The 20,268-nt window shown below is 45.9% G+C and overlaps 2 protein-coding genes across 3 annotated transcripts in view; one reads left to right on the top strand and one right to left on the bottom strand.

Moving 5' to 3' along the window:
• The window catches only part of CngA (Cyclic nucleotide-gated ion channel subunit A), a 371,493-nt gene that overhangs the window by 194,387 nt on the left and 156,838 nt on the right, over positions 1-20,268 (top strand). The window lies entirely within an intron of this gene.
• LOC135902574 (uncharacterized) overlaps positions 1-20,268 on the bottom strand; it is a 29,244-nt gene that overhangs the window by 8,836 nt on the left and 140 nt on the right. The gene's annotated exons all lie outside the window — the stretch shown is intronic.

Here is a 20,268-nt window from a genome sequence, read left to right as displayed (position 1 = left end):
ACAGCGCTTGCTACTGGGTAAATAAACGAAAAATCAAAATTGAGCGAATAGGTTTGGCGAGCTTTTCCTATAAACTGCAATGCGGGCACCGCCGTAGCAGTGTGTGAAGAAATTGATTTGACGACGATATACGTAAGCAAACGGACTAAAGCCTTTTGTGTACTGTGACATTCCTGACTTTCAAATGACGGACACTGCAGCCTCTTTTACTGACTTGAAATGAAAAAGAAAACAAAAAAGACATTTTGCAGAATTTAGATCAACAAAATAACGTCGCCTAGCATGCGTTTGAGCCCTGCATGCATAATTTCGTGTCGATGAACGCTGCCTTATACAGCGCCTGACAACTGCATCGGACGCCTTCTATCTAGACATGCGGCAGATTGCTGGAGAAAATGCAACACCTTAGGTCTTCGTCTAGCGAACGTTGCCTCTTTGTATATGGTGCGTCTAATCTTACGTGAAACACGGTTTGCGAAACGTGACGTGGATTCCGTCATTTTTTTTTTTTTTCAAGCAAGCGCCATACTTCGATGAGTGCCCAACCACCAAAGAATTAAGGCGGCCTCCTCCATCTGTTCTGCGTTAGTGCCACGCAATGACGTCATGTACACTTCTTGTGTGCGGGGAAATCATAAAACGAGGCGAATAAATGTCAGTCGTATAAACGTCAGTCATCGCCAAACCATAGCGGCGTGGACATGGACGCGAAAAATCGCCCGCCGCATCGCATTTCTAGCGCATCGCAGCGATGTAAACGGTGGTAGTGCGCATGGAAGGCGAATCGCATTATAGCGGCAGCAGAGGGCAATTAGAGACGCGAAAAGCAAGCGTGCCTAAACGTTCTCGTCTTGGCCCGCTCTCTGTGCACGGAGCGGGGGAGTGGGAGAACATTCAGGTATGCATAGCGAAACGAAATCGATGAGGGTAGCTATATTGGCTTATTTTTGCTATGGCATCTTCTGCTTTAGCGCCGGCAGAACGACCGTGCACTCATAGGACCTTTCAGACACACAGCGCTTTCTGCGTATCCAATCGTTCGGCCTGCGCTACAACAAAGTGGAAGATACCCTAGGGAAAGTCGCGTCACGCGGTGGATGCGTTTACAGGCTGGGGTATCGTACTGAGAGAGATAGGGGCGAGGGGGGGGACTGGATACGGCTGTCGACCCGCACTCTCCTCCGTACAACCTCGGATCGCAAATCGCCAGAAACAGGTGGCGTGTTAATTTGTACGAGGGGCAATGCGCCACGTGTAAACGCTTGCGCCATTTGCAAAAAAAAGATAGAAGCTTTCTTTGCTTCTTCCTTCGACTTTCCCACTGCTGCTGCTGCGGCTGTTAAGCACACCACGTCGGGGGCTGGTTCGGAGCATGTGTACACGTGACAAGGGCGCGGCAAAGAAGCTAGGCGACGTGAAAAACTCGTTTGGACCTTTGTACCGTGTCGAATGTGCACAATGCCATCTGGATCTCCCTGGGCATCGCCACATTACCCTCTTGACAGCTGTAATTATCCTTCACGCCCCCTCAGAAGCATTGCAGAAACTGCTGCGCTTACCTTTCTACTAACGTGCAAGTTCAGAGGGAAGCTAGGTAGTATGGTTGAGAGGAGGGGGCAGATATAGAGAATGCGTAGAACCAATACATTCGGAGAAACGAGCCACTCTTCGCTTCCACAAGGGAGGGGGGAGGGTGTTGAGCTGACGTGAGAATGCAAGGAAACGCTACATCTAAAACATGACGGCGGCTGGAGGCAAACTGAATAAATTTAAGTTCAAGGTACGGTACGGTACGTTTCTGATATTTCTGATATTTCTGATTGATTGATTGAATTGTAGTATTTTACGTGCCAAAACCAAGATTTGATTTTGAGGCACGCCGTAGTGGGGGACTCCGGAAATTTGGACCACCTGGGTTTCTTTAACGTGCACCTAATACCTAACCGGTGTTTTCGCATTTCGCCCCCACCGAAATGCGGCCGCCGTGAGCGGGATTAAATGCCCCGACCTCGTGATTAGCAGCCCAACACTCTGATATTTCTTAAAAAGAAACACCATGCAAATTTGTCAAGCGGACAACTTACGCAGGGCGTGCAGAAGCAGAGCCGCATCAAAGCGCACCGTAGGGTCTAGGCGACACTGCTTAAGTGGTCCCACGTCGAATCAACACTACTGTGCACGCCGCAGTAGCTTTGTGGCTGCGGGCATCGCTACAGTAGAGGGTTTGATCCCGACCGTGGCAGCTACATTCAGGTGAGAGTGAAATAAAAAATAAAAAAAAACCGCTCGTGCACTTAGACTTAGGGACACGTTAAAGAACACCACGGTGTAAAAATTAAGCCGCAGTGCACCATTACGACGTGTCTCATAATCCGATTGTGGTTCGGGCACATACAGCCCCGTAGTTAATGTTTAACATTTCTGCCCCGATGCGATTTGCCATGTCAGGCAATTGCATATACTAAACTCTCACAGAGGTCATGAAGTATGGCGGACAACAACGCCTGAAGCAAACACCTCTCCCTGTGTGTTCTGCGTAATACGCAGACAAGCAGCAGTGCACGTGTAGGCGAGGTAACGTTTAACATCAACTCCCCCCTCTCGTGTAAGACTTCATTAAAAGTTGAAGAAATTAAACATTTGTTGTGAACATCACCGCTAACTATATTTAGTCAAAGCAAACAGCACAGAAAGCTTTCGCTTACATCGATTGCCACAGTGTGCGGGATCCGCGTAATTTTATTCGCTTGCGCGAGAAAGGTGTTTTCCAAACATGTCTAGTACAAGGTATTTTTCCCATTCAACAGCTTCGCCTTTACCACCCCAACCATGTTTCAGTAAGGTCCATGTTTCAGTAAGGGCTTTTAAATGGCCAGTAGTATAAATTTGCTCTCGGGGTGGCTAGTAACCATAAGGACATTAATTTTTTGTCGAAACCGGTGGAAAGTCGTCGTGCTCGCGCTACTCTCTCGGCGAAGGGCATGCACTTTGAGGGAAGTATGCATATAGTCTGTAAACGAGAGCTTTTGTTAGCAAACAACCGTACAAGGTAGGCAGTTCAGTGATCTTCGCAAATGGTAATTAAAATCTTTACCGTCGTTGCAAACGACATGACAGCTTCTCTTTTAGCTGACGGGTCGTGTGGAAGAGGTTGAAGGTATGGTGTGCTGGCTACTTTTATCGCTTATATATAGCATAACGTGCTATGAGTGATTAAAGAGAAAGCTTAGGGAGTAATGTTCCGCTTAAGCGCGGGGCTGAAGAAAGAAAAATGGGCAAACGCAAAAACAGTTTGGAAGGTTTGTTTACCGCAACTGCGTGGAATAGAAGGAAGGAAACAGAAGACAAGGCGATAACCTGCGCAGACATTTTCTGCCGATACAGACTTGCTTGCCGGTACCACTCTGATTTGAGAACCTTGCAAACTCAAGTGCCATGTCCGATGGAATGTAGTGGGATATACTGTGATGAAATTGGACATTCTGGCCACTGTTGGGCTGCCAACTTCTCCACAAACAATAGATTATTCATTGATCAAAGGATGATAGCATGAGGCGATAACAAGAACAAAAGGACTTCCGCAATAAATTGCATTACGTAATCATGCCTAAACAGACAATATATAAAAACAAGATCATATTCTGCTCCTTCTACAATTAAACACAAATCATTCTATATTCCACTCAGAATGCTGTGCCATTTCAATGATCACCTTTGATAATCGTTCTTCCACTCAGAATGCTGTGCCATTTCAATGATGACCTTTGATAATCGTTCTTTCAGCATAGAAGCATGGCTTGGGCCATGCGATCACGCATTATTAGAGCAAGCAGCTCTGAAAGGTTTAATAGACTCCTTTATTGAAAGTAACCTTGTATCTCTGTACTAACAATTTGTATCTCCTCGTGCATTATTCCTATGTATCACGCCCGATGGATGGCGCAACACCAGCAAACAAAACTTGCACTTCTTCTTGTAGCTGTAGATGTCGGTTGTAGAAGAAAGACAATGGATACTCAGGACAGAGCGCTAACTTGCGCGTGAATTTGCTCCTGACACAAACGTACTGCTTGCCTGCGCCACTGACTTGATAATATTGCGAATTCGAGTCCCATATCCGATGAATCGGGCGACCACGACCACACTACCAGTATACTTCAAAGCCAGGTTCCACGAAACAAGGAAATTCCACACTGCACATAATGGCCTCTTTACGATGCCTGAATTCTTTCACATTCCAAGATGTATTACCTGAAGATAGCGCAGGAATATAAATTGTTCCATACTTAACACTCAGTTGCCGTCTTGGCAGGAGAAAAAGTGCAAAAGTTAGCTGCACTTGTGAGACGTCCACACCTTCTCCACCGCAAGCAAATGATGATGACTCAAGGCGTTTCGTTACATGGAGGAAGTGGCTGGTGGAGGCCACACCTAGCCGAAGGCTACAATACAATGTCTTCACACTTTTCGCTAAGCTACGGCAAATGTCTTTCTTGCCTGCTGCTTGAGATACGTAAATAAAAAACGAAAAACCCGTAGTGAGGTGTTTACGCAAGAAGATAGATAATATAACTAAAGGTACCGAAGTGTTACGCGCCGGAACCACGATCTCACTATGAGACGCGTCGTGCAGCGGGGGTTTCCTGATTAGTTTTGACGCCCCCCCCCCGCCCCCCCCGGGGGTATATTAACGTGCGCCTAAATACAATGCACGAGCGTACTTGCATAATTTGCCACCATCGAAATGCGACCGCCGCCGCCGGGATTCAACAACGCACAGCATCAGCAGTGCATCGCCACAGCAACAAAGTTATACCACGGCAGGTACATATATATATATATATATATGATGACAGGAGAGATAGATGATGACAACAAACATATGAAGGCAGATTCAGAACAACCTTATAGTTCCGTCGTTTATCGCGAAGTAGGCGGGGGAGGTGATGCTGAGGTAATTAGCGGGTCTTGGCCCCAAATTATTCAGGCGCAAATCACTTCCTGGTCTGGGACTCCCTTCACCCGCGGCCAGGGCACCTTCTAGAAATTAGGCCTGCCGCCTTCATTTCTCGGCGAGCTAGCGGAACTGTAGCGCCTGAAGCTGCCGCTAGATTACGCCGCCGCTTGTGTCGGGCTTCTTGGCTCCTGACTGGAATAATTAGGCTTTATCAGGTTTCTCGAGCACAGGTTAACCAAGAGTCTACAGTAGCAACGCAGAAGGGATAATTAATAGAGGATGATCACAACACTGCTCTCGTGTTTTTCGCTTCAGCGCTGATCGTCTCTTGTGTGTTACTACTAAGATCCTGTAGACTGGACCAACTCATCCGACTCTCGGTTATTCTGCACTTGTCCTATTTATTTGCGCACGTATAAGAGCTTGCCGGTAATATAACAATTTCACAGTAGCCTGGAAGCTACGCTGCGTTGAAACGCAAAGAAGATACGGCCCCCTTCTCGGTTTGGAATAATTCGCACAAGTCACTGCTCTGCCGTGTGGTGCTCTGCTTGTGAATATTTATTGACAAATATGAGGCATCGCAACGCCGGCCTTGTTTGAAGTATTGTGGGCATAAAAAAAATATTCACGCGTTACTCAAAGTCACTCATGCATTGGGTTAGGCTCATATCGGTATAGAGCGGAAAGATTCGTTCTCCCGAGAGATAATGCGTTGAGGGGGGTCTGCAGCGTCTATGGTCGTCGAGTTGGTGGTTTCACCTCGCTGAGCTCGCAAATTATATCTGACGCTTTCGCCTCTTTGATGGAAAGCTTCTTTCGGCACCCTGTTACTTCTGGTGTGTGTGTAATCGAAATTTCAACAGCGAATAACATGCAAGGCAAAATGTCCCTTTAAATTGACAATGAAGAGTAATATCAAGCAAAGCTATAAATTGGCGAACTATAGTCTTCTGCAATATGAAATCGACCGCTCTGGACGCTTGGTTAGAATGGAAGAGGATTGAACTAAATCTAGTCGAAGTGCGGCAACCCAATTCCGAAGGACGTTCTTGAAGCTCAGCAGTATACGATGGATTTAGGGGATCGAAGCAAAATAAATATGCGAGAATAAAAAACAGTGAAAGTAAGCGTAAACGATGAAACGCGAAACTGATGTGGACGTTTGAAGCCTATATAATTATTGCCTTCTTTAGGCCATGATCGTGTAATAAGTCACAGCGGCCTGCAGCACGTTGGGAGGGTGGGGTGAAATAAAGTCACATAAACATAACCAACAATTAAACCAAACTGAATATCGGTTGAAGGGAGTCGACAAGAAAATGACGGTTAATGCCAGACGGAGAGGTCACGCAGCATACGAACAAATGGCCATAGCGAATACTAACGTGAACAAGAGAATGACCACGATAGAGAAGAGTCTATATTACATTTTGCTGATTGTTGCAGTCGCGCGGCCCAGGACATCAATCGCTTTCTTCCCAAAATCTCCCTGCACGCTGTGACCATCTTCCAAGTTCCATTCCTTGTTCCTTTCTTAACTCGGCTTCGATAAACAGCGATCCATTTGCTCAACGACTGTGGGTTTTTTATTTACTTCGCAGATTGGCACTGATGGCAATGAGTGTTCACCAATCCTCAATAAAAGGAAATAATTGGCAACTAAGACGAGCGATCTGATGAAAAGAAAAAAAAAACACGGTAATGGTGCAACGCGGTCACATGCGCTAAGCCTACCTTGCCGCAGCACTTGTGTACAGTGTCCTGGGCTGCAATAACTTCAATTCTGGGCCGTAACGTATCCGTAAACCACAACGGGTTACGAGGAATGCCGTAAAGTGTAGAGGTCCGGATTACTTTTAAAGCGAAGCTTCTTTTGTGTTGTGTTTGTTCTTGTGTTGCTCTTTGTCTTCGAAGCTTTCTTTGCATCTTCCTACGACTCTCCCACTGCTGCTGCGGCAGCTGCTGTCAAGCACACCGCGCCCGGGGGGGGGGGGGGGGGGAGGAGGGGCGAGGTTCAGAGCATGGCTATACGTGACAGAAACGAGTCGGAGAGGAAAGGCAACACTAGAAACTCGCTTTCACCCTCGCGTAGAATGTGCACAATGCCCTCTGGAGCTCCCTAGTCGTCGCCACTTTAGCCGCTTGACAGCTGTAATTATCCGTGACTCCCCTGAGGACCATTGCAGAAACTGCAGTGCTTCCCTTTCTACTATCGTGCGAGTCCAGAGGGGACGTAGATGTGTTTCTAGGAACGAGGCAGAAGAGGCAGTTCCCATAGGAGGGAGAGAGGGGGAGGGGACGTGAGAAGGCAAAGAATACGATGGCAGTTGCGGGGAAACTAGATAAGCTTAAGTTCAAGGTACGGTACGGTATGTTGCTGGTATTTCTTAAAAATAAGCACCATGCAAATATATCAAGCGGACAAACCACGCGGGGCGTGCAGAAGCAGAGCCTCATTAATTAAAGCGCACCGCAGGGTCCTGGCGACACTAGGGAAGTGGTCGACCGTCAAATCAACAAATCAACTGCCATCCGCGGTAGCTTTGCGGCTATGGCATTGCTCGATGTCGCAGGTTCGATCCCGACCGCGGCAGCCGTATTTCGACAGGGGTGAAGAAGAAAACGCACGTGCACTTAGATTTTGGGACATGTTAAATAACATCACGGTGTCAAAATTAATCCGGAGTGCATCGCTACTGCCTGCCTCATAATCCGATTGTGGTTTTAGCACGTGCGGCCCAATAATCCAATTCAAGTTTATTACTTTTGCACTATGCGATGTGCCATGTGAGCCAATGACAACGCTCAACACTCGCAGAGGTTATGTAATATGACGCTCAACTACGCCCCAAGCAAACTACTCTCCCAGTGTGTTCTGTGCATTAAGCTGACAAACAGCAGTGGTGCATGCAAGGTAACGGTTAACATCAACTCAGCACTCTCGTGTTAGACTAAACGTTGAAGAAATTAAGCTTTAGCCGTCAAAATCACCGCTAATTATTGTCAATCAAAGTATCCAGCACGGAAACCTTCGCTTACATCGATTCCCATAATGCATGGGATCTGCATATTTTTTTCCCTTTATAATCTGCGCGTAAATCCAAGCACACGAGCGTTATAGCATTTCAATCCCATCGACATGAGACTGTTGGGGCCGGGAATCCAACCCGTGGCCTTGTAGTCAACAACATAATGTCATAGCCACTTAGCCTTGGTGTTTGAGGGCTCCTTACAGAATAGCCTTTGTATGTTTTCGTGGTGGGGATAGCACCGATAATTTTTTGCAATAAATAAAAAAAGTTTTCTACTGCAATCTACTGTGCATTTGCAGAGAGTATATTTCTGTCAGTTATATATAAGACTTGCATTTTACATGTTTTGTTCATCTTTACTGTTTGCTTGGTAAAATGTGATTCTCATCTCAATTATTGAGATAAAGCACGTTGTAAACACCAGTTATTTTGCGTGTTACGATGCTGTCTTTATAGCGTAGTTTAGTTATAAGCCTAATTTCGGAAGCAATCCCTGAGAATGCCATGACTGGTGAGTGATATCAGAAAAAAAGAAAATATTGGTCGTCGAAGCGATTACTTCCGGCGTGTTCCTAGCAAAAGAAACGGCTACTACAGAAGAGTACTAAAGGAAAACGCCGCGAGAAAAAAAGAAAAGACATAAGAGGCAAAATTTACCGCCGTTTCACGAGCCGTAAACTTCACGTAACGCTTTCTTAGAAGAAACGTATTGGCTTCGCTTAGCGCGACTACAAAGCCAGAACAGAAACGCGCGCGAGAATTACGCGCTTTGCAACTCACTCGAGCCGCCGCCGAGACACCGTACGGCTTTTACGACTAAGCTGTGAAGAATGGCCACATTGGCGTCGGTAATAAAGTCCACCCCTAGAATAATGCCCCGTTTTACGGCGCAGTCGTCTTTACGAAGCGGTATACGCGACATTCCTTCGTGGATGTTCGCCGCACTTAAATTTCTTCTTCCTAGGGCAATGTTAATTTCGCACAAGTGACTGCTGAAGCTTCATGTTGATGGGACACGAAGCCTTGATAGTGCACGGTACATTATTCCACTGACAAAAGTATGCTTTGACTAAATCTGGACAGTAATGCGAAGACGAAGACATATTGCTTTGGGGCACTTAATCAACCGTCAGAGGTTGAATTGTTAAAGTTTCTGTAACATATGCGCCAGTCATGGTTGACCGTTGATACAGCTATCGTCTCGTTATCATGGAAGTAGCTAAGTTAAGTTACAGTCGCAGATGAGCGGGTAAGTGAACACAGATATAGGCTGTACATATGTAGGTATAAAATTTCTTGAAGAAACCTATCTATAAGGAAATTATTACAGGTGTATTAGTATTTTACAATTTCTTATAAAAGCGTGCTTGTGCATGCATGTGGTAATAATCCGATACATGGTGTATGGGTGGCTGCTGCTTGTTGAGTGAAGCTGTCTCTGCGCTTTATTTTCCTATGTATTGCAATATGGCTGAACCGTGAACTTGAGTTTTTGTGCAGTGGCTTCGCCAATATTAGTTTTTTATAATGTGAAGGTATGGAGTGCTTTTATGTACGTCACTATCGCTTCATTCTTCGGTATCTGTCTCTTTTTCAATTCCATCGCACGAGATTGCAGAAGAGTTGCTGGTGCCTGTAAGAGGTATTAGGCATCTCCATACTTTCCTCCAACGATAAATGAAATATGTCTTACGTAAGATAAGAATTGATAATATGGGTCGGGATTTCTACATAAATTTCATATTTCCTTTATTACTATTCATTGTTTTCACGTTAGTTTACTCTTCGGCTTCAAAATATCTTGCTTTCTCGCTGCTTTGTCATCGCGAAAATTTTAGGAACCGAATTACATTTTGAAGACAAGGCCCTCTTTGGGATATTTCAAATCGATTCGGAGGTCGTGGGATCTGGGCATCTTACAATTTTTGTCTTGTAGATTGGACAATTGGAGGCCACTGTATTGCAGTTTGGACAACAAAAAAGGCGCCTAAATGAAGCTTGAAGAAAGAAAAATAAACGCTACGAATTAGCTTAGAGTTTTGCAAAGAGCAGCATTAAAGACTAATTAACGAAAGAAGGCAGAAATGTAAGCCAGAAGCGCTCGTTAAAACTGCGTGCGCCTTAAACCGGAAGTGTTTTACTCAACGACAACTGTAGGCTAATCCTTGAGCTAGGGCAGTCCAGAAATGTGGGTCGGTATTTAGGACACTGCAGTCTAAAATAGACAGAAATGAAAGAAAATATTAGACAAATTAAGGTTCCGTTATGGCTCTATGTACTATGTAAGATGGTACTAAAGTTGGGCAAGGTGGCTTAAGTCACGCTCCAGGCGACTGAACAGTGTTTAACACCGAAGAAAAAAAGACGAGATCTTATGAGTGGGCCTAACTTCCCTCCCGATTAATAATCCTGGAAAAACATTTAACAACAAACCACATCGTTTACGAATGCACTCCAGAAGGCCTTGTCTGTATTCGATGTCAACCACGGTTGACTCGCTTTTCGTTTTTCTTTTTAGAGCGCAGCTCTTATGCTCCCGTTCCAGCGCCGAGCGTCGGCCTCGGCGTAACCGAGCGAACGAGCACAGCGAAAAATGAAAACGAACGCGGAGCGCTGCGGGGGATGAAAGATGCGAGGAGGAAAGCGAGGAGGGTATGCCGAAAAGGGCGAGGAGAAAAGCAGACTGACGGCAGGACAAAGCCACCTAGAAACTAGGCGGCTTTGGGCAGCAAGGACCAGGCATGCGGCCAGCGTGCAAACAAAGCGCCAGCGTGGGCTTCGGACTCACTGCGCATGCGCCACTTCGCCTGCGCCGCAGCCGCCGCTAGAGAATGCGCTCCGCCTGAGCCACGCGTTCCCGCGTTCACGATTCCTTTCTGTACAATGGGTGCCACAACCGGTGGAAATGCTTCGTCTGCCGCTGCTGCTAAACAAGCTGCCCGCGCAAAGGCTCAGCGCCCCCGCCGAGAGTACCTTTTCCTTCAGAATCAACTTCTTTCCCACAATATACCGCGAATTCAAAACACTAATCAGCTGAGCTCGATATTCGCATTAGGGAGTATTGTAATCGTCGGTGAAATTTTTTCCCAGATCGTTCAGTTGAAGACCTGACACCTTTGTATTGTTTGTTCAGCTTCTTAAGGTTGCCGACATGCACCCAAAGCAGTACACTTCATAGCACCAGCTCGCTTGTCTCGTTGGTGAGGCATGTAGTGCGAATAAGTGGCTTTTCATTTTCTTTTCTGGCAAAGCAGAGAAGCAAATATTTGAGATGCTTCGCCGAGCGACGTAGACAAAAAAGACGGGCCGAGCGCAAAATCATTTTTAAATAGTGTTGGCAAAAAAAAAAAATGCAGGTCGCTGTACAGTCGACGTCCAAAGATAATGGCACGCCATTATTGCGAAAAAGCTGTATTTGCGCGTGATTTTGACCGCTGCAAGCAAAATAGTGCATCACTATGATGGCTACATGTACTGGGCCCGACTTTAGATGCAATTTCCAAGCTGCGCGCTCAAGCTAGGGAGCTATTGAGCTTCTCGGAGATCTTGCCTACCATTAACTTTCGAGGCACAATTCGCTAAATTTCTGAGGCTGTCTTGAAAAACCAAACATAAGTCTCGGACACTTAAGTCGCCTCAGAAGGTGTATCATCATGCAGCCACTTTGCTTTGGTTAACAAGCTTCCAATACTTTGGCATCTATTGCTGACATAGCTCAAATTTTTTGTTTGCATTGAGATACATTTTTGTACCTTGGCAGTTATTGTACGCCATTGCAAACCAATTACGTCATGACTCGCGAAACGTTATGTCAAAGGCATCGACAGATGCCTTTGACCTAAAGTGTTGTGGCATAAGCTGTTTGACAGCTGTCACATTTCATCGCGTTATGCATGGGTAGGTGCAACCCGACCGACAGAAATACCCTTGCAGTCATTTTAACTTGGTTATAATGCTGGCGGGCCTTACGTAACGTTCTTTTCCCACACTTCTCCGATTCGGTGACGTCCAATCGAATTGCACCGTGAAGGTTGTCAGCAGTACGTCTTAGCGAGTGGGAACCTCCTTTAGATACAGTAAAGGAATATGTGGAGCCCAAGTGCGGATATCGCTTGAGCTGTCAGGCACATAGACATATATAGTAGGTGAAGAGTTATAGCGTATACTGTGTTTCAGAACAACACGGCTGTGAAGAATGGAAGTTGGGAGCTATTCGTCTGTTTCTAGTTTTATGTTTACCTCGTTCGATGGTTTTTGTTCTTCGACTTCTTTTCGATCGACTACTTTCACTTACGTGTCGAAGTTGCGGGATTGAAGCGGGTGCAGTGTTGGCACCGCGTCTAGCGTTTGATAGGCTTTCAGAGCCGCACAGATAACGGAGAAACTAAAGCCATAGCCGCTTGAAAGCTAAATGTTCGATAAGAATGAAGCTTTGTGGCTATATGATAGGTATTGGAGATCATCAGTGAAAAATTCTCAAGTGTTTGAGTCTATTATAGGCAGGCACAATAAATAACTTACGGGGTGCCAACTAAGACGCCTTTGAGTGTGAAGTTGAACTAACAACTGTCACTACATAAACAAGATCTTGCGCAGCTATAGTTGAACGTTTATGTAAGCCTAACGCATTGTAAAAAATACATTTGTACAATTTGAAACATTTAACTGAGTGGGTAATTGGAGCGAGGAGCACTATGTTGCTGCGGCTTCTAGGACAGTGGTGGAGGAGAGGTTACATCAGTACAATTCATTGTAACATGGGCAGCGCGTGTTGTGACAACCAAATAGTGTCCAGAAAGCACGGTGTCACTGTGGCTTGAAAAGACTCGATACATCGTCAGTGATTGCCAAGATATTCATCCGGCGAAGTCCGTAGCAAACGCCCACTTTCCAGAAGCGCTGGGATTCAAAATAGATAGAAGGATAAACTAATCAGCAGTCGAGATAATTAAGAGCCGTTTGGAGTATTGGTGGCAAAAAAATTATAAATGCAGAAAAGATTGATAAGACCGGAATCGTTACAAGCATAGATAAGTGTACAACGTAGATACAGAGGTTCTTACGAAGAAAGATACGATCACGAACAGATAGGCAAACTGTGATAGATGTAGTAACTACTGGTTAGCTCAAGCAGCCTAGGTTACTATTTGTCGGCTCCAGTTTTCAAAGGGGACCCGCCGTGGTTGCTCAGTGGCTATGGTGTTGGGCTGCTGAGCACGAGGTCGCGGGATCAAATCCCGCCGCATTTCGATGGGGGCGAAATGCGAAAACACCCGTGTGCTTAGATTTAGGTGCACGTTAAAGAACCCCAGGTGGTCAAAATTTCCGGAGTCCTCCACTACGGCGTGCCTCATAATCAGAAAGTGGTTTTGGCACGTAAAACCCCAAATATTAAGTTTTCAAAGGGGGTGCCAATACATATCACCATCATCAGTAGCGCCATGACTCTCTTATAGCGTGAAAGTGTTGCAGTTTCGCCAGTCATCGATTCGGTAAAGTCGAACCGGCCTCGTAACAATCTTTGTGGGGTTATTTCCTCTTTGCTAAGCACAAGGTCACGGGATCAAATCCCGGCCACGGCGGCCGCATTTCGATGGGGGCGAAAACAGCGTGTGCTTAGATTTCGCTACACGTTAAGGAACCCCAGATGGTTCAAATTTCCACAGTCCCCCACTACGGCGTGCCTCCTAACCAAACTGTGATTTTGGCACGTAAAACCTCATAATTTACAAGGATGGTTGCTTGGGCTAGTTGGTAATTCATGGTAAAAAGAACGAACAGTGCGAAGGACAAGGACTAAGAGAACGCAGTGTTTCTTCCAGTCCTTGTTCCTCGCGCTGTACGTCGTTTCTTCCCATAATTAAACTTTTTTTTCATTTCCTCTTTGCTTTCTACGAATTCGCAGACTGTGCTAGTGCAACACTGGGCTGGCTCAGTCCGTAGGGAACGAGAACGCGAATACGGTAGGTGCTGCGAACCCTCACAAAGAATTTATTTGGGCACTGTTGAAAGCCTGCAGATGTTTTACTGTGAAGGCTGCTGACTGCATATAGAAATCTTGTGGACCTTTGGCCCGGCATCTTCTCTTGGTAACATAAGCCTGCAGATTTCGTTCACCAAACCCACTGGGAAGTCAATGGAATACAATCGGCTAAGGAAAGTATAGTTGCCAAGAGCTGATGTTTATAAATCGCGTATAAGATAAACTTGATGTAGCTAATGGAACAAGTCTCTAAGATGACATACTCTTTTAAAAGAACACCGCAGGCCATTCATAGACTGACCATTCAAATGACTCTTCTTATGCTGCGCAATAGTTGATTTGGCTGCCTAGTGGTATAGTTGCGGATGTCGGTGCAACATAGGGTGATTGCACTTCCCCCGAATCTAATCTCCAGTAAACACCACAGCCACTTCCTTCTATGACCAGTGCGTATAGTGATTGCGTATGCAAGACAGGAAAGCATATAGAATGATGCTCGAGTTGACAAAAATGCATTATTCGAAAATAAGTCGTCCTGATTCTGTGGTCATCAATCCAAGTTGTTTTCTGAATAGCATACACATTATGAAATTGTAATATCGGTCATTATACGTGGCTTACCGATTGGATTTAATTTGCGTGGACATTGGATTTTACTATTCAGTTTGTCGTGCTGACGTGCATGCCTATCAATGGTGAAATGTGAGGAACGCCTTTGTCTTAGAGCGCGAAGAGGCAGCTCTCTGGACTTACAAACTTCTTTTTTTGTTAGTATGGCTAACTCAATTGTGCCCATTACGTAAGCTGGTTCGCTCAATTCAGCGCGCCAAGAGTTCCACGCGGTACTTTTCTTTATATTCAGGAACATCAAGGATTCTAAACACGCTTAATGGAGTGCTTAGGATTTTTGTTTCTTGACTTCGGTAATCTTTCGGTCTCTATTTTTGCATCATGGTTGCAACACGTCTCTGTCTTACCCCAGCTGAGACATTGAGACCCAATCCCCTCACTATAACCAAAACCCGCCCATTTTGATTCCTTTCATTGAAGGCAATGCGAAGAAGGCCACAGAAGCTGCGTATTCGCTTTGATTTTCCCCAATTACCGCGGCTTCCTTACCCCAAGTAAATAATCTTGGCACTAGATGTGGCTGAACATATTTTCTTTACGCTCAGTCTTTTTATCCGCACTGTCTGCATTCTACCGCCCTTGCGGTCATTCCCTTTGCCATTTCTGGTTGTGGTAGGCGGTACTGGTTTAAGCCGCCGAAGTTCTAATTGGCTGCGGCTCTCGTGATCTCGGATTACCAGGCCTGATCAGTGGCATAGAATGTTCCAGGGTGAGGTTATATACGCAACCCAGCCTTATCCCAGGAGGGCGTGCAGACGGCATTAAACTTGACGCCCATGTCAAGATTTCGCTGCCTGTAAACGCCCTAGCCATCCATGAGCTGGGAGCCACACGTTCTCGGATAACTTACGCTTCCGCCGTTAGTGCCATTGTCACGTGTTTTGTAGTCTGCCTCTTTCTTGCCTTCTGACTATGGGCCAGTGCGCTCCACGTCCGTGCAGCTTGTCAGAAGGCAGAGATCACGTCACATAATCGGGGCCGCCTTTACGCAACTGCTTAAACGCAAGAGTGGTCGACTAATTGGTCCAGCATGTTAGATATCGTTTTGTTGGCCATCATGAGCGCGGCCATTATGAAAGTAGCAGAGGGAGGAGGGGGGTAGGGGCGGCGATATCGATGACCAGTTAAGAGAGGTGCTTTTATGTGTTCTCACCATCTTGGTATGCTGGGAATTCTGTAAGTACCACTACGCTGCATAGATTTAGTGAAATAAAGTGCCACGCATTTGTGTGCATTACCCGCTTGCGCATGCATTGAGGAGTGATTCATCGCGTTCCTTTGCGTACTGATTTCGCACGAGACGTGCGCATCGATTTTCTCTTCTCTGTGCTAGTGGCCTTCCGTTTCCATCCACGTGCATTTTGCCTGACAAGGGAGGGATTGTTGCAGCAAGGAATTAAATAAAAGTCATATTGGTGCCACTGGATTTCTCTTTGCCATCTTTCTTGTTCTCAGTGGAGGGCAAACAGAAAAGAAATGGTGGAACGCATGACGCGTCGTCTGTTTTTTTTTATTAGTTTTCTTTAGTAAAGGAACGAGGGCTGCGGGGAATACCCAAGTATGACCACATTTGCATACAGTAAGAGAGCGCTTTAACCTTCTAGCCACAGAGCGAGCACTTGAAGACGAATGACGGGGCGTTATGTTGTCTGTGCCGTCTAAGAGATGGTTTGCTTTGTTTTGAAATGCCATGTACGGATAAGTTGACGTTATCGTTTGACCAGCCAGGTGGTGTGCGTGTCAGTGACAAAAAAAAAAGTTTATATAGCCTAAAGCGGAGCTAGTTGAATCGACAAAGCGCTGGGACACTGTAGAGTGCACAAAGAAGCAGGGTTTTCACATTTCCTTCCCCTTCGTGCGTAAACCGCACGTAGATTTCTTATTCTCGTTAGTGTTTGGTGTTTGAAATAACTAGGTACACTGGGAAGACCTCCCTCGTGCATCATTGTAAACGATGATAACGACGGTGGCGATGGTGAGATAATGTACAGGTTCAATTCATTCATGACGATCGCCAGCTTTAATTACGTTAACAAAGTCCGGCAGCACGCACCCTCTTGCATCAAGAAAACCGCAGCTTACACGAAAGCACGTTGCCCATCTCATATATATATATATATATATATATATATATATATATATATATATATATATATATATATATATATATATATATATATATAGGACCACTTCACGCGTGTATATGAATTCTTGCGCATAAGCTCTGCTATGGCAAGGCACTATTTTAACGTGTTTTGCTCGTTTTCACATATTTATGTAAACACGCAAAGGGCAGACAACGCTGGATGCAGGTCCCAACTTCGTGTAAATGGACAAAAGGGAGAGAAGGATAATAAAATGTGGTAGATACAACGCGTTTGTTGGTTTCAACGGTAAGAGAAGTTCTTTCTCCAGTTATCGTAATCGGCCTGGAGTATTTGGCCTTAATCGCGTGCATATATAACTGCCAATGCCAACTAACTCTTCCATAGGCTCGTGCTCTGGCGCGACAGCTGTCTGGCGTCCGAAGGTTTAAGCGGAGTCGTCGGTGTCAGCGCTGCGTCGCGCTACTTCGCCCTCTTGGCCTGCCGCTTTCACCGCCAAGTTCGCCGTGCATCTTCTCTCTCCCTTCTTTCTCTTCCCCTTCTCCCATCCCCGAGTGTAGGGTAGCCAACAAGACTATTGACTGGTTAACATCCCTGCCTTCCTGTATTTTTCTCTCTCTCTCTCGCCGTGCATGTCTTACGAAGAAGCGCCGCGTAGTCTTGCTGGCTCACTACAGCTTCGCTTCAAAAGTACCAGATGAGTGCGTAAGATCAAATCAATCTCTTCTTATTTTTTTTTCATATGTTCATCTTAAGGTTTGGCGGAGCCATCGTGATCTTTGGTGGAGAGAAGGTCACGCCAGCGATATTCATCGTTAGCGTGTGCTCGGTCACGTCTCCCGTCCTTCAACATGTTTCAGCCAGAGTGAGTTATGATGCCGAACGTCCGTGCAGATCTATGCAGCGAGAATTTCGCCGAAGCGGCGTTATTTGCTAACTCCCTACGAGGGAACCGTAAACGCAGTCGCGTCAAAGTGCGAAGCGACGAAGTTTCGCCGAAACGGAGATTCGCTGTCAATTGCACAAGCGCTGATCGGCTTTGCGTTGTCGCGCGTCACGTCCCTGTAGCTGTGAGTCCAGGGTTACACGCGTTACGTCTGAGCCTTTCGCTATGCGTGGGAGAGACTGCGTCCGGCGCTGCCTTCCGGGAACGTGCACAAACAGTGGGAGTGCACAGCCGACACCTCGCCGTGTCACCAAAAGAAAATTACTGGTATTATTTTTAAAATTTCTTTTTGTAGAACACAGTTGGCCGAGGAAGAACTGAACTTCATTTCTTCAGCGAGCGACAAAGAATTCACGAGAGCAGTACGCGCATTTTGTGACAGCCACTTTATTTCCACAGATTGCATATCAAAAGGAAAAAAAAGGAAAGGAAAAAGCGACATGTCTCGTATTCAGTAATCCTAAATGAACATATGTGATTTCTATATAAAGATTCGTATGTTCCCACATTTTATATAGGATACGTACAAGGTAACGTACGGGTTTTTATATGAGATGCCCATATATTCATCTAATGGTAATGGGTGTTATGGGGCACATGGGATTTTTTCAATGGGGTCTGATATGATTCATGAGAACGTGGGTTTTTATCAGATTCCCATTTTCGTACAGAATTACTGCATATGAGGCATATGGGTGTTTTCGATGGAAATGTATCTACGCTTACTTTTTCATGGTACGTTGTATATGTTTGCATGAATTGCCATACGCCTATTATATACAATTAATAGTAAACATGCTGAGCTCTTGGCAAGCTGTTATACACGGGCAAAGTTCAATCAGGTTTAAGCGTCACGTAACAAAGAGGCAGTTTTCGTCGGTTCCTTCGGAGCTGACTTTAGTGCGAAAGGAGTAAAAGGCCCGAAAGTGGGTTTGCTGTGTCTGTCTGCACCCTTTTATTACGTCGTCGTCGCCCTAAAGGCGCACAGCAATCAAATTTCACTTTGGCTATAATGGTATTAAAAGAGTAGCAAACACCATCTGAAGAAATCATGGCAAAGCGAAATGGCTAGAAATTGTATAATTTTCTTAGTGCCAGGTTCTATACGACACCAAAGCAAGCGACACGTGCACCTGGTGGTTAGCGGCTATGACGGTAAGCCCCATCGCCTTGCCTCCGAGACATTTCAGTGCCCTGCGGGCATCAGCTGGCGGCATCCAATCTCGGAGGCCATGCTAAACAGCCGTGCGTTTTTGTTGACGCGTCACGTCCGGCGAGCTGTAATAGCGGCGTTTTTTAAAATTATTATTGTTTTAGTTCTGGTGTCAAAACCATCTACGTTTTCTAGCTCTCCGTAACGCTTCCGTTCGTATTTCGAACGCAATATACATCGCAGGGAAGTTCCTCTACGCCTGCACTATCTCAAAACTAAGCTTTTTACACGTTCCTTAAATTTCTTGCAGTTTGCCTTTTAGAGGCCACCGCTTCACCACCAGCCTCACCATATCGCTAAGAAGAACAAGACCTTGCACCTGTGTATCTAACTCTCGTCCCTTCGGCAATGCGCCCATGCGAGACGGGCGCACCAACTTATGAGCAGTATACCGCTTCTAGGAGCCATCGTAATCCTCCCCGGCTGCCCTTTATATATGGCGCTCCTACGCGTGTGTTACGTTCCCCGTACTGCGATGTCAGAAGAAAAATAATTTTTAAATATTGCCGTGGTTGAACGTGGTTAAACCAAGTTTCTCGAGAGATAGCACGGTTTTGCTTGCTTTGGAAAAGGACACAGACGTTGCTCGCCACCGTCAGCAGCTACCGCATCTACAATTGCACCGCAAGGCAAACAACCAGACGCTGCTCGGCACGGCAGCAGCAGCGAGCGAATTTACCTTCGTGTTGCGTCTCGCTTCAACGCGAACTAAGCGTCGAAAGCACAGCGCATACGAAGCTACCAGCACTGTGCACACTTTGCGCACATCGAAGATCGTATTCAAGATTTGGGCACCCTCGCGGCCTACGCAGCAGCCGCCGGTAGTGGCAGGCTAAGTCCCAGTTTCATCTTGGCTGAGCTTGAAGGTCAGATTTACGGAACCCGGCGTTTTCCGGGCTTGTACCTGGAGTAGTAGAGCTATCGCTCTAAAGATGTTTCTTTGGCTACTGCCATCGGCACGAACGGTTTTTGCTCGCTGACTCAGTGTATACGCTCAGAAGCCAGGCTTAGCAATTTGGGAGGTGTTTTGAACGTTACGAAGTCTCTGAGGTCGGTTTGTCCGTACATGTAATTTGGAGGTCCCAGCAAACAAAATGTACCTAGTCGCAGATGAAGACGACGTTGTGTGCAGTGTAAAAGAGATGTTGTTCTTGACATGCAGCTTCATAGTAAAGTTGCTAGAGGGAAATCTGGCGCTGCGATCGTTCAGCTCCTATGGGAATGACGGTTAATCCACGTACTTGTCAATGTGCGTGCTTGTGGCTTCGGACGTTCTTGTGACATTATTTATTACGCTTTATCTTCCTAAATTTTCTAAACACCGAAACGTACGGAGTGCATGCGCACGTACGTAGTGGTTGCTAACTGTTGCACTTATAACACAAGAGATTTGTGAGAA

This window comes from Dermacentor albipictus, chromosome 3 (genome assembly GCF_038994185.2).
Source record: "Dermacentor albipictus isolate Rhodes 1998 colony chromosome 3, USDA_Dalb.pri_finalv2, whole genome shotgun sequence".
Taxonomy (NCBI): domain Eukaryota; kingdom Metazoa; phylum Arthropoda; class Arachnida; order Ixodida; family Ixodidae; genus Dermacentor; species Dermacentor albipictus.
This window is presented reverse-complemented; position numbering and strand designations above follow the sequence as displayed.